General features: G+C 41.2%; 1 long non-coding RNA gene across 1 annotated transcript; it reads right to left on the reverse strand.

The window, feature by feature from the left end:
* Positions 1-3,991: 3,991 nt before the first annotated feature.
* On the reverse strand, positions 3,992-8,739 carry LOC132384492 (uncharacterized). The gene is made up of 4 exons (XR_009508914.1): positions 8,558-8,739; positions 8,206-8,254; positions 5,011-5,078; positions 3,992-4,286 (listed from the first exon to the last, which is right to left on the reverse strand). It is a non-coding gene; the product is annotated as an uncharacterized LOC132384492 (long non-coding RNA).
* Positions 8,740-10,181: the final 1,442 nt, after the last annotated feature.

The raw sequence follows: 10,181 nt of genomic DNA on the forward strand, positions 1-10,181 counted from the left end.
GGGGGTGGGGTGACTCTGTTGGTAAAAATTGAAATCAAATCCTTAGAAAGAGGTGACATAGGATTGGAAGGTGTTGAATCCTTGTGGGTAGAGTTAAGAAACTGTAAAGGTAAGAAGACCCTGATGGTAGTTATTTACAGGCCTCTGAAAAGTAGCCAGGATGTGATCTACCATGCGAGAGAGAACAAGCATGTCAAAAAGCAATGGTATGTTCATCATGGGGATTTCAATATGCAGCTAGATTGGGAAAATCAAGTTGTTCCTGGATCCCAAGAGAGTAAATTGGCTTTTTGGAGCAGCTTGAGGTTGAGTCCACTAGGGGATCAGCAATTCTGGATAGAGTGTTGTGTAATGAGCTGGATAAGATTCGGGAGCATGAGGTAATGGAACACTCCAGTACAGTGACCATAATATGATAGAATTCACCCTGCAGTTTGAGAAGGAGAAGCTAAAGTCAGATGTATCAGTATTACAGTGGAGTAAAGGGAATTACTTAGGCATAAGAGAGGAGCTGGCCAAAGTTGATTGGAAGAGGACACTAGCAGGGATGATGGCAGAACAGCAATGGCTGGAATTTCTTTGAGCAATTTGGAAGGGCACAGGATAGATACATTCAGGAAGCATTCTAAAGGCAGGATGATGCAACTGTGGCTGACATCTGACAAGATGTTGAATCCTTGTGGGTAGAGTTAAGAAACTGCAAGGGTAAAAAGACCCTGATGGGAGTTATGTACAAGCCCCCAAACAGTAACCAGGATGTAGGATATAAATTTCAAAGGGCAATAGAAAAGTCATGTAATAAGGGCAATGTTAGAATAGTCATGGAGATTTCAATATGCAAATTGTTTGGGAAAATCAGGTTGGTGCTGGATCCCAAGAGAGGGAATTTGATCCAGATTTGATTAGGAAGCTTAAAGTAAAGGAACCTTTGGGAGACAGTGATCATAATGTGATTGAATTCACCCTGCAGTTTGAGAGGGAGAAAATTAAGTCAGATGTATCAGTATTACAGTGGAGTAAAGGAAATTACGAGAGAGAGAGAGAGAGAGAGAGAGAGAGAGAGAGAGAGAGAGAGAGAGAGAGAGAGAGAGGGGAGCTGGCCAAAGTTGATTGGAAGAGGACACTAGTAGGGATGACAGTAGGACAGCAATGGCTGAAGTTTTTAGGAGTGATTCAGAAGGCACAAGATAGATACATCCTAAAGATCACAAGGAAAGTCAAAGACAGCAGAAAACCAAAAGAGAGTGCATATAATATAGCAATAATTAGTGGGAAGTGAGAGGACTGGGAAGCTATTAAAAACAAATGAAAGGCAACTAAAAAAAAGGAGAGAAAAGATGAAATATGAAAGTAAGCTGGCCAAAAACATCATAGAGAATAACAAAAGCTTTTCTCAGATATATGAAGTGTAAAAGAGAGGCAAGAGCGGATATTGAACCACTAGAAAATGACACTGGAGAGGTAGTAATGGGGGATAAGGAAAGGTACATACTGAATAAGTAGTTTTGCATCAGTCTTCCCTGTGGAACATAATAGCAAAATGCCAGAAATTTGGACGTGAAAGGGCGCATAAGTGAGTGCAGTTGCTATTACTAAGGAGAATGTGCTTGGGAAGATGAAAAGCCTGAAGGTAGACAAATTATCTGGACCAGATGGACTACACCCCAGGTTTCTGAAAGAGGTAGCTGAAGGGTTTGTGGAGGCATTAGTAATGATCTTTCAAGAATCACTAGATTTTGGAATGGTTCCAGGTGACTGGAAAATTGAAAATGTTGCACCACCTTTTAAGAAGGGAGGAAGGCAGAAGAAAGTAAATTATAGGTCACCTGGCCTGACTTCAGTGGTTGGGAAGATGTTGGAGTCCATTATTAAGGATGATGTTTTGAGGTACTTGGAGGTGCATGATAGAGTAGACCAAAGCTGTCTTAGTTTCCTTAAGGAGAAAATCTGCCTGGCAAATGTGTTGGAATTCTTTGAGGAAATAACGGGCAAGATAGACAAAAGAGAGTCAGTGGATGTTCCTTACTTGGATTTTCGGAAGGCCTTTGACAAGGTGTCATACATGAGACTGCTTAACAAGAGCCCATGGTATTGTAGGAAATATAATAGCATGGATAGAAGATTGGCTGGCTGGCAGGAGGCAAGGAGTCAGAATAAATGGTTGGCTGTAGAATAAGTGGTGTTCCACAAGGGTTGGTATTGAGACCAGTTCTTTTCATGTTATATGTCAATTATTTGATTGACTGAATTGATAACTTTATGGCCAAGTTTACAGATGATACAAAGGTAGGTGGAGGGGCAGGTAGTGTTGAGGAAGCAGGGAGTCTGCAGAAGGACTTGAACAGGTTGGGAGAATGGGCAAAGAAGTGGCAGATGGAATATAGTGTAAGGAAGTGTATGGCCATGCACTTTGGTAGAAGGAAAAAAGGTGTAGACTATTTACTAAACGGCAAAAATTCAAAATTCAGAGGTGCAAGGGGAGTCTCTGTGCAGAATTCCCTAAAGGTTAACTTGCAGGAAGGCAATTGCAATGTTAGCATTCATTTCGAGAGGACTCAAATATAAAAGCAAGGATGTGATGCTCAGGTTTTATAAGGCATTGGTCAGACCACATTTGGAATATTATAAGTAGTTTTGGCCTCCTTATCTAAGAAAAGGTGTGCTGGCATCGAAGAGGATTCAGAAGAAGTTCATGGGAATGATTATGGGAATGAAAGGATTAATGTACAAAGAGTGTTTGATGACTCTGGGCCTGTAATCACTGGAGTTTAGAAGAATGAGGAGGGAACTCATTGAAATCTATCGAATATTGAAAGGCCTAGATTGAGTGGATATGGAGGATGTTTCCTATAGTGTTATCCTATAGATGTTTCCTCTAGCCTTGGACTAGAGGGCACAGCTTCAGAATAGAGATACGTCCATTTAGAACAGAGATGAGGAGGAATTTCTTCTGCCAGTGGGAGGTGAATCTGTGAAATTCATTACCACAGGCAGCTGTGGAGGTCAAGTCATGAGTACATTTAAAGCAGAAGTTGAAAGGTTCGTGGTTATTCTGGGTGTCAAAGTTTAAGGGGAGAAGGTACAAGAATGGGGCTGAGAGGGATAATAAATCAACCATGGTGGAATGGTAGAGCAGACTTGATGGTCCAAGTGGCCTAATTCTGCTCCGATGTCTTTTGAATGCCCTGTTTCAACCAACAGAACTGTTAAGTGTGTAAGTGGAACTGGGATATGGGCAGTGAGTGTTGTGGTTAGCCGTGTGGCCAGGGATGTGGAGCGGATGTGATGTGGTTGTGAGTGGAGCCAGTGATCAGGAAGCAGTTTAGTCAGAGTTTCATCACAGGATGGAATGGTATTTCATCAGAGAGATAAACATGTGGCATTGACACCCTGGTCCAAGCACTGGCACCTGTTATATTATATAATTGTCTGAGGGAAGGGCGGTTAAGGTATGTACACCACCTGTGCCATGTTAGACATCAATGACTAGTGGAGTGATTACTGCCTTTGCTCTAATATATCTTCCAACTTGGTCCCAAAATATCAACATGTTGAAATAGGTCTAGGATCCCTCTCAGTGTGAACTTGCAATCCCAACCATTCAAAATCAACCTGATATGGAGCATAAGCCATTATCAGGAGAGGACATAAATAAAGATAGGTGTGTTAATATGTTCCGTTCTAATGTTAGTAGAAATTCATCTTTTCCAACAATATCACAGCAATGTTGTTTACAACACTCCAAATGGTTGGTTTGTGAATGTTTGTGGCCAATCTTAGGAAGATGAATGTTGCAAAGGGACTGTTCAAGAGGAAAGGAAGCATGCTATTTACCTTTGTTATCAAGGATTTATACCTTTAAAGATCTCAGACCGGAAACATTAACTTTGCTCTTTCCATAGGTGCTGCCTGACCCGAGTACTGTCAGAAATTTCTGTTTTTATTTTATACCTCTTGTGTACAGTCAATATAGTATGCACACAGCTCTGGCATTAAGTTCAACATAATTTAAATAGCTCCTTAAAAGGAGAAGTGATACAGCATTGTTTTAGAGGTTAGCAAATAACAAACATAGTTGGAAAGATTTTAAAACTTGTGCTTCACAGAATGACATTTTGTTTAAAATGCCAAAATCTAACAATATATACTATTTCACTTCATTGTACTATGCACAGAAATATATTGATAATGACAGTACATTTCACAGCTGAAGGAAAGGTTCTTTTATATCTTGAGATTATGGTGCCTAATCCATTCTTTCACCATTGTTGATTGTAGTCGGTGGACTGAAGACCATGAAGAAACAGGAAAGGAAAACAAAAAGAGTATATTAAGCCTGGTGAATTTCACACTTGACATTTTTAATGAGAATTCTTTATTTTATGGATATTCTTTTAAGTTTCCCTTTGCCCTTTCGGCATTGGTTCATGTTGATAAGGAAATTTTACAACTGGCCTTTCGAAATAAATATGTAGTGACGGGGACAGACTCAAGAGTTTAAAAATGATCCATGGTTGCACATTTAATATAATTGGGGGTAAATCAATTATAATTTCCAGAGAGGACTAGGCACTTCACGTGTCTCTGGTGAACAATCTAATATCAGATTCAGCATTGTTGATCTGTTGAATGTTTTCCAATCAGTGTAAGGGAGAACGAAAGTTTCAGTTCATTGAATATAGTTCTGTTTGAGAAACTGTTTTTGTTGTTCTTAAATTAATCATATACCAGTATCACAATGTTCCCATGTGGACTTAAGGTCTATTTACAAATGACTCATTTATCTTTTCACCATGGGGTGATCACAAGCTTTGAGACAAGCTACATTATTACTCAAGAACTAATTCTTCAGACAGAGTGGCAGAGAGTGATATGACAAAAGCATTAAAATCTGGTTCACTGTAACATTCCTAGTTTGATATTTTAAACTTTGTTTTGACATTGGGTTTCAAATGCATTTTTTTTAAATGAGCCATTGTCATGTTTCAATGAAATTATGAGGTAACTTACAGTATATCTTCTAATAGGTTTAAAACCAGGGTTCTCAGTACTGGGTGACATTTCAGGCTGTGGAACCTCTGGGAGAAGAGAAAGTAATGTTAAATACAAAAGAGGATCTAGCGCTTTCCAGGCATACACAAAGAATAAACTCTTCTCAGGCTTCCAGCCATGGACAGGTATCTACTTTTACCGGCGTTTCAATGTCAAACTCTGCAATTTTCATCACGGATGATGCCTGCACATGTCTAGTCTGGTGGTATTTATACCCCCATTGTCCATCCCCCCCCACCCCCAACTGGTTAGTCGTCATCCAGTCAGGTTTCTGTTGTCCCACCTTTTTTACAATCAAATTCCAGTTCTTACTTGGAGTGACACCTTCACCTTTGTTAAAATTCTTTTCATCCAGTTTTATTTCAATGGCTTCCTTCACCAGGCGGTCCCAAAATACCATCCACAAACTCGTAAGGAAGCTCAAATCATAGCTTACATGGGTCAAAGGTGACCTGGGACTCAGGACCGCTGGCGTTTACAGGATTCCCTGAGAAAACAGAGCAGTGTATATTAGCCAGACGGGACACAGAGTAGAAACCTGCATCAAGGAGCATAGGAGATGTATCTGGTTGGGTTATGTGGAGACATCGGCGGTAGCAGACCATTGCATTCACAATGGCACAAATCTGTGCCGTGCCAATGGCTTTTCGGACCACCTGGTGAAGGAAACCATTGAAATAAAACTAGAGTAAAAGAATTTTAACAAAGATGATGGTCTCACTCTAAGTAAGAACTGAAATTCAACTGTAAACAAGGTGGGACAGCGGAAACCTGATTGGATGAGAACTAACCAATTAGGAAGAACTGATGACCGGGGGTGGGGGGGGGGGGTATAAATATCATCAGACTAGACATGCCCAGGTATCATCCCTGACGAAATGGCAGAGTCTGTCATCGAGACGTTGGTTAAATCGATACCTGTACCTAAGCCCAAGAGAAGCTTAATGTTAAATATAATTTTACTTTTCCTTGCTATAAAAGTGACCTATTGACAGTTTACCACTGCATTGGAAAATACTTATTTTTAAACAGCAGATACTAGCAATCTAATATAGAAAAAATACTTAGGCAAGGAACCATTATCATTAACAACACAATACACACAGGAAGTGGCTAAGCCTGATTTAAGCACCACATGCTGTCTCAACCTCTCAGAGAAATTCCCTTTATTACTTCAAATTCCCTCCCTACCTTCTCTGCTACCCAAAACGAATTGTTTTCTCTTGCAATGTTAGCATTCATTTTGAGTATAAAAACAAGGATGTAATGCTAAGGTTTATACAGAATTGGTCAGACCATACTTGAGGATGTTCATGAGAATGATTCTGGAAATGAAAGGGTTATTGTATGAGGAGTATTTGTTGGCTCTGGGCTTGTACTCAGATCTTGATGGAAAGGTGGAGCAGACTTGCTGGACCAAATGGCCCAATTCTGCTCCTAGGTCTTATGGTCTTACGGACCTGAAATGTTAACTGCTTCCACAGATTCTGCCTGACCTGCTGGGTGTTTCCAATATTTTCTGTTCTTTCTTACCATCTCACCCATGTCCTCCTTTTTTGAGATAACTACCTTGTGCTTCATTATGAACACAGTGAAGGGTATTGAAATCTGTCTTCATACTATTTTTAGAGTCATAAAGCTACACAAATCAGAACTAGGCCTCTGGCTTAACTCATCTGTGCTAATCAAGTTGTTGACCTGAGTTAGTCCTCGTTAGCTCATTTCCATCTCAGTCTGAAACATCAACTCTTTCATTTCTCACCATAGATGCTGCCTGACCCGTTGGGTTCCTCCAGCATTTTGTGTGTGTTATTCTGGATTTCCAGCATCTGCTGAATCACTTGTGTTCAAACCTTTCCTATCTATGTACTTGTCCAAATCTCTTTTAAATGTTGTAATTGTACCCACGTCCATATCTCCCTCTGGCAGCTCCTGAAAAAGAGTGTGCTCATCTAAAAGCTAATTTTTGATTCCCCTGTCCTGGGAAAAAGACAGTGATCATTCACCTTATCCATGCCCCAGCAGGATTTTATAAACATCTCTATGATCACCCCTCACCTTCTGACGCCCCAGGGATACGAGGCCCGCCCTATCTATCCAGTTTCTCCTTATAATGAAAACTCTCCAGTCCTGGTAACATCCTGCTGAACCTTTTCCAGCTTTGTTTATTTGAACATCACTGCTTGTTGTGATCTCACATGATATGTATATTTACATATCAGGATTCAGGGTACTATTTGCAGGAATTGTTAAGATTCCACCAGTTATCTATAGTTCATTTCAACCTTGTTATTAGATTGCTGTTCTCAAACCCAAGTCGGCTTCACGCGGTGGTCCACGTATCCGCTAAATTACTGGTAAGATCATACTCAAATTTTAAGTCAATCAGGCATCAATTGAATATTTCATAGAGGTTACTCTGTTTGTACCTTACTTAATGTACAAAATAATGGCAGGTTGAAAATATGGTCTAAATTAGCCCTCCATTTTGTATCGTACGTTGAATGCCTGAACTGACTTCGTCCCCATCTTGGTCGGGCACCAGGAGCAGTTTAGAGATAAACGGGGAAACGTTCGAGGGGACTCCGATCCCACGCAGTGTCCGGCACTCCCGCAAACATGAACAGTGAGAAATACACTCATGGACCGGGGTGGCAGACGGCATCAAAATAGCACACATTAACAAGTAAGGGGTGTTTATTTCCAAGAAAAAGTAGGATTATGAAATTAGACAAAAGACAAGTCAGCTTTGAATACGTAACCTCCTGTTAGAGTTTTAAATGGAGTATCTCAGATTACATAGATAGAGTTTTACATAATAAAGGAATTAAGGGTTATGGGGAAAAAGCGGGTAGATGGAGCTGAGTTTACGGACAGATCAGCCGTGATCTTATTGAATGGAGGGGCAGGCTCGATGGGCCGGATGGCCTACTCCTGCTCCTATTTATGTTCTTATCACCTGGGTAAAGGAAAAACAGATATTTACGGGATTTTGAAGAAACGTCGAATCCTTTCGGCTGACGATGAACTCAAGGTGCTGTGTAGGAACCTGCGGGTAACGCAACCGGATGACTAAGTAAGCTTTACCACAGAAGACCTCAACACAAAACTTAAAAGTAAGCAGAATTCCATGAAATTACACACTACATGTACCTTTGTAAGTCTTCGGTTGATTAGAATGATTCCTTTTTATAAGTTCATCCTGAAATAGCAAACAACCTAGTTAAACGTTGTGGCACTGAACCATGAGAAGGCAAACGGTCAGACGAATTGCCATATTTTTATCAGCTTTAATTAGTATAAGTCGCAATTGGAATGATAACAAAAGCCGGCTCAAGAGAATATAAGGTTTGCTTTGATAGGGACCAGAGGCATAGTGAGTGTTATTGGCAGCTCTGGACTTGGTCTAACGGTTAAGTTTCCTTATAAACATTAATTATTGGGGAGAAGACAAAGGTCTTGTAGGACGAGCTTCCTGGCGGTTTCTCCCGCTAAATATCCATACCTGCTGCGTATGAATTTTCTTGTCGATAATCCATTGCCGGCGGCGCCCTTCCCAGTGATATGCAGAAGACATTTCAGTGTAAGAAGTTACAAAGTGTCTTAGCTTAGTACTTGCAGTAACGTGAAGTGTATACAGTACTTGAAGGGTGAACCGTGCACAGAATAAGCAGGACAGAGGTCGAAGCTCCCTGCGCAGAGCAGTCTTGGTTGATTGACAGCTCCCGGGGACCGTCTGGAGTTGCCTGAAAATTACACCCGTTGCTTAGCAACAGGACGCCAAAAGCTGTTACCAGCCGCGGTTTCAGTCCGGTTTCCCGCAGCTGAGGCAGCCGCTTTCGATGCAGAAGTTTTATTTTCAGCTGCTGCTACCCCATTCACAAGTTAAGTTGACGCCTCAATATTCACAGTGAACTCATTTAAACTTCATTTCGTCCCTGGCACACGTTTAATATTTGGGTGCAACTGCAGCAGGACGCATTACTGGACGTGGTGGCATTCATTACACCGGCGTAGAAATTCACTCACACTGTCTCCGTTTTGCCACGTACAGCTTCGGACATGACTTCCCTAAAGGAAGTCACACCGTGGGGAAAACAGTGGAAATGAGAACTTGGGGGAACGCCTGGAGGAGACTGAAGCACGCGCGTGTGTGTGGAGGAAATGGGGAAGGAGGAGAGCGTTGTAGGATTTGAGGAAGTTATACATGCTGGGTCTTTGTGGAAAGTCAATAAAGACTGCAGAAAGCCATGGACCAGGAGCTGCAAGGCTGCCCAAGTGTTACCCAGATGACATCATTGTCACCAGTAAGGATTACAAGGAACAGCTCCAAAATCTCAAGATTGTGTTAAAAAGGATTTGAAGATTATGGGTTCAGAGCACAACACAACAAGTGTGAATCCTTTAAATCAAGCATCACTTACTGTGGTCATACCATTGACGCATAAGATTTACACAAGTGTGTGAGGAAAGTCAAGCAGTGGTGGATGCCTCAAGGCCAATGGACATGTCACAGTCATGGTCCTTTTTGGGATTTGTCCATTACTATAACAAGTTCCTGCCAAACCTGGCTACTGCATTTTACCCCTTGAACTCATTAATAGTGATGTCAGACACTGTACTCACACATTATGATTCACATCCTCCGGTGAAGCTTGTCTGTGACGTTACGCCTTATGGTACAAGTGCAGTCACGTCACACATTATGAGTGATGGAAGTCAATGCCCCATAGCTTTTGCATCACATTCCCTTACTGCTGCAGAGAAAAATTACGTAGAGATTGACAGAGAGGCCTTGAGTTTGATTTGCGGAGAAAAATGTTTTAACCAATACTTATGTGGGAGAGAGTTTGCCCTCATTACTGATCATCAACCACCAGTGCCCAATTTCAATCCACAGAAGAGTGGTCCATTAACAGCAGCAGCATGAATGCAGAGCTGGGCTCTGTTTCTTGGAGGACACAGTTACAAGATTGAATTCAAGAGGACAACTAATTATGGAAATGCTGATGGATTGTCCCATTAACCATTGGAAAAGGAAGTTGATGAAAAAATTGCAAAAGACAAACTTACAAAATTACAGTCCTCCAGACGTATTCTCCCTAATGTAAATCGAAAGACTTCCTATT

This window comes from Hypanus sabinus, chromosome X1 (assembly GCF_030144855.1).
Source record: "Hypanus sabinus isolate sHypSab1 chromosome X1, sHypSab1.hap1, whole genome shotgun sequence".
NCBI classification, from domain to species: Eukaryota; Metazoa; Chordata; class Chondrichthyes; order Myliobatiformes; family Dasyatidae; genus Hypanus; species Hypanus sabinus.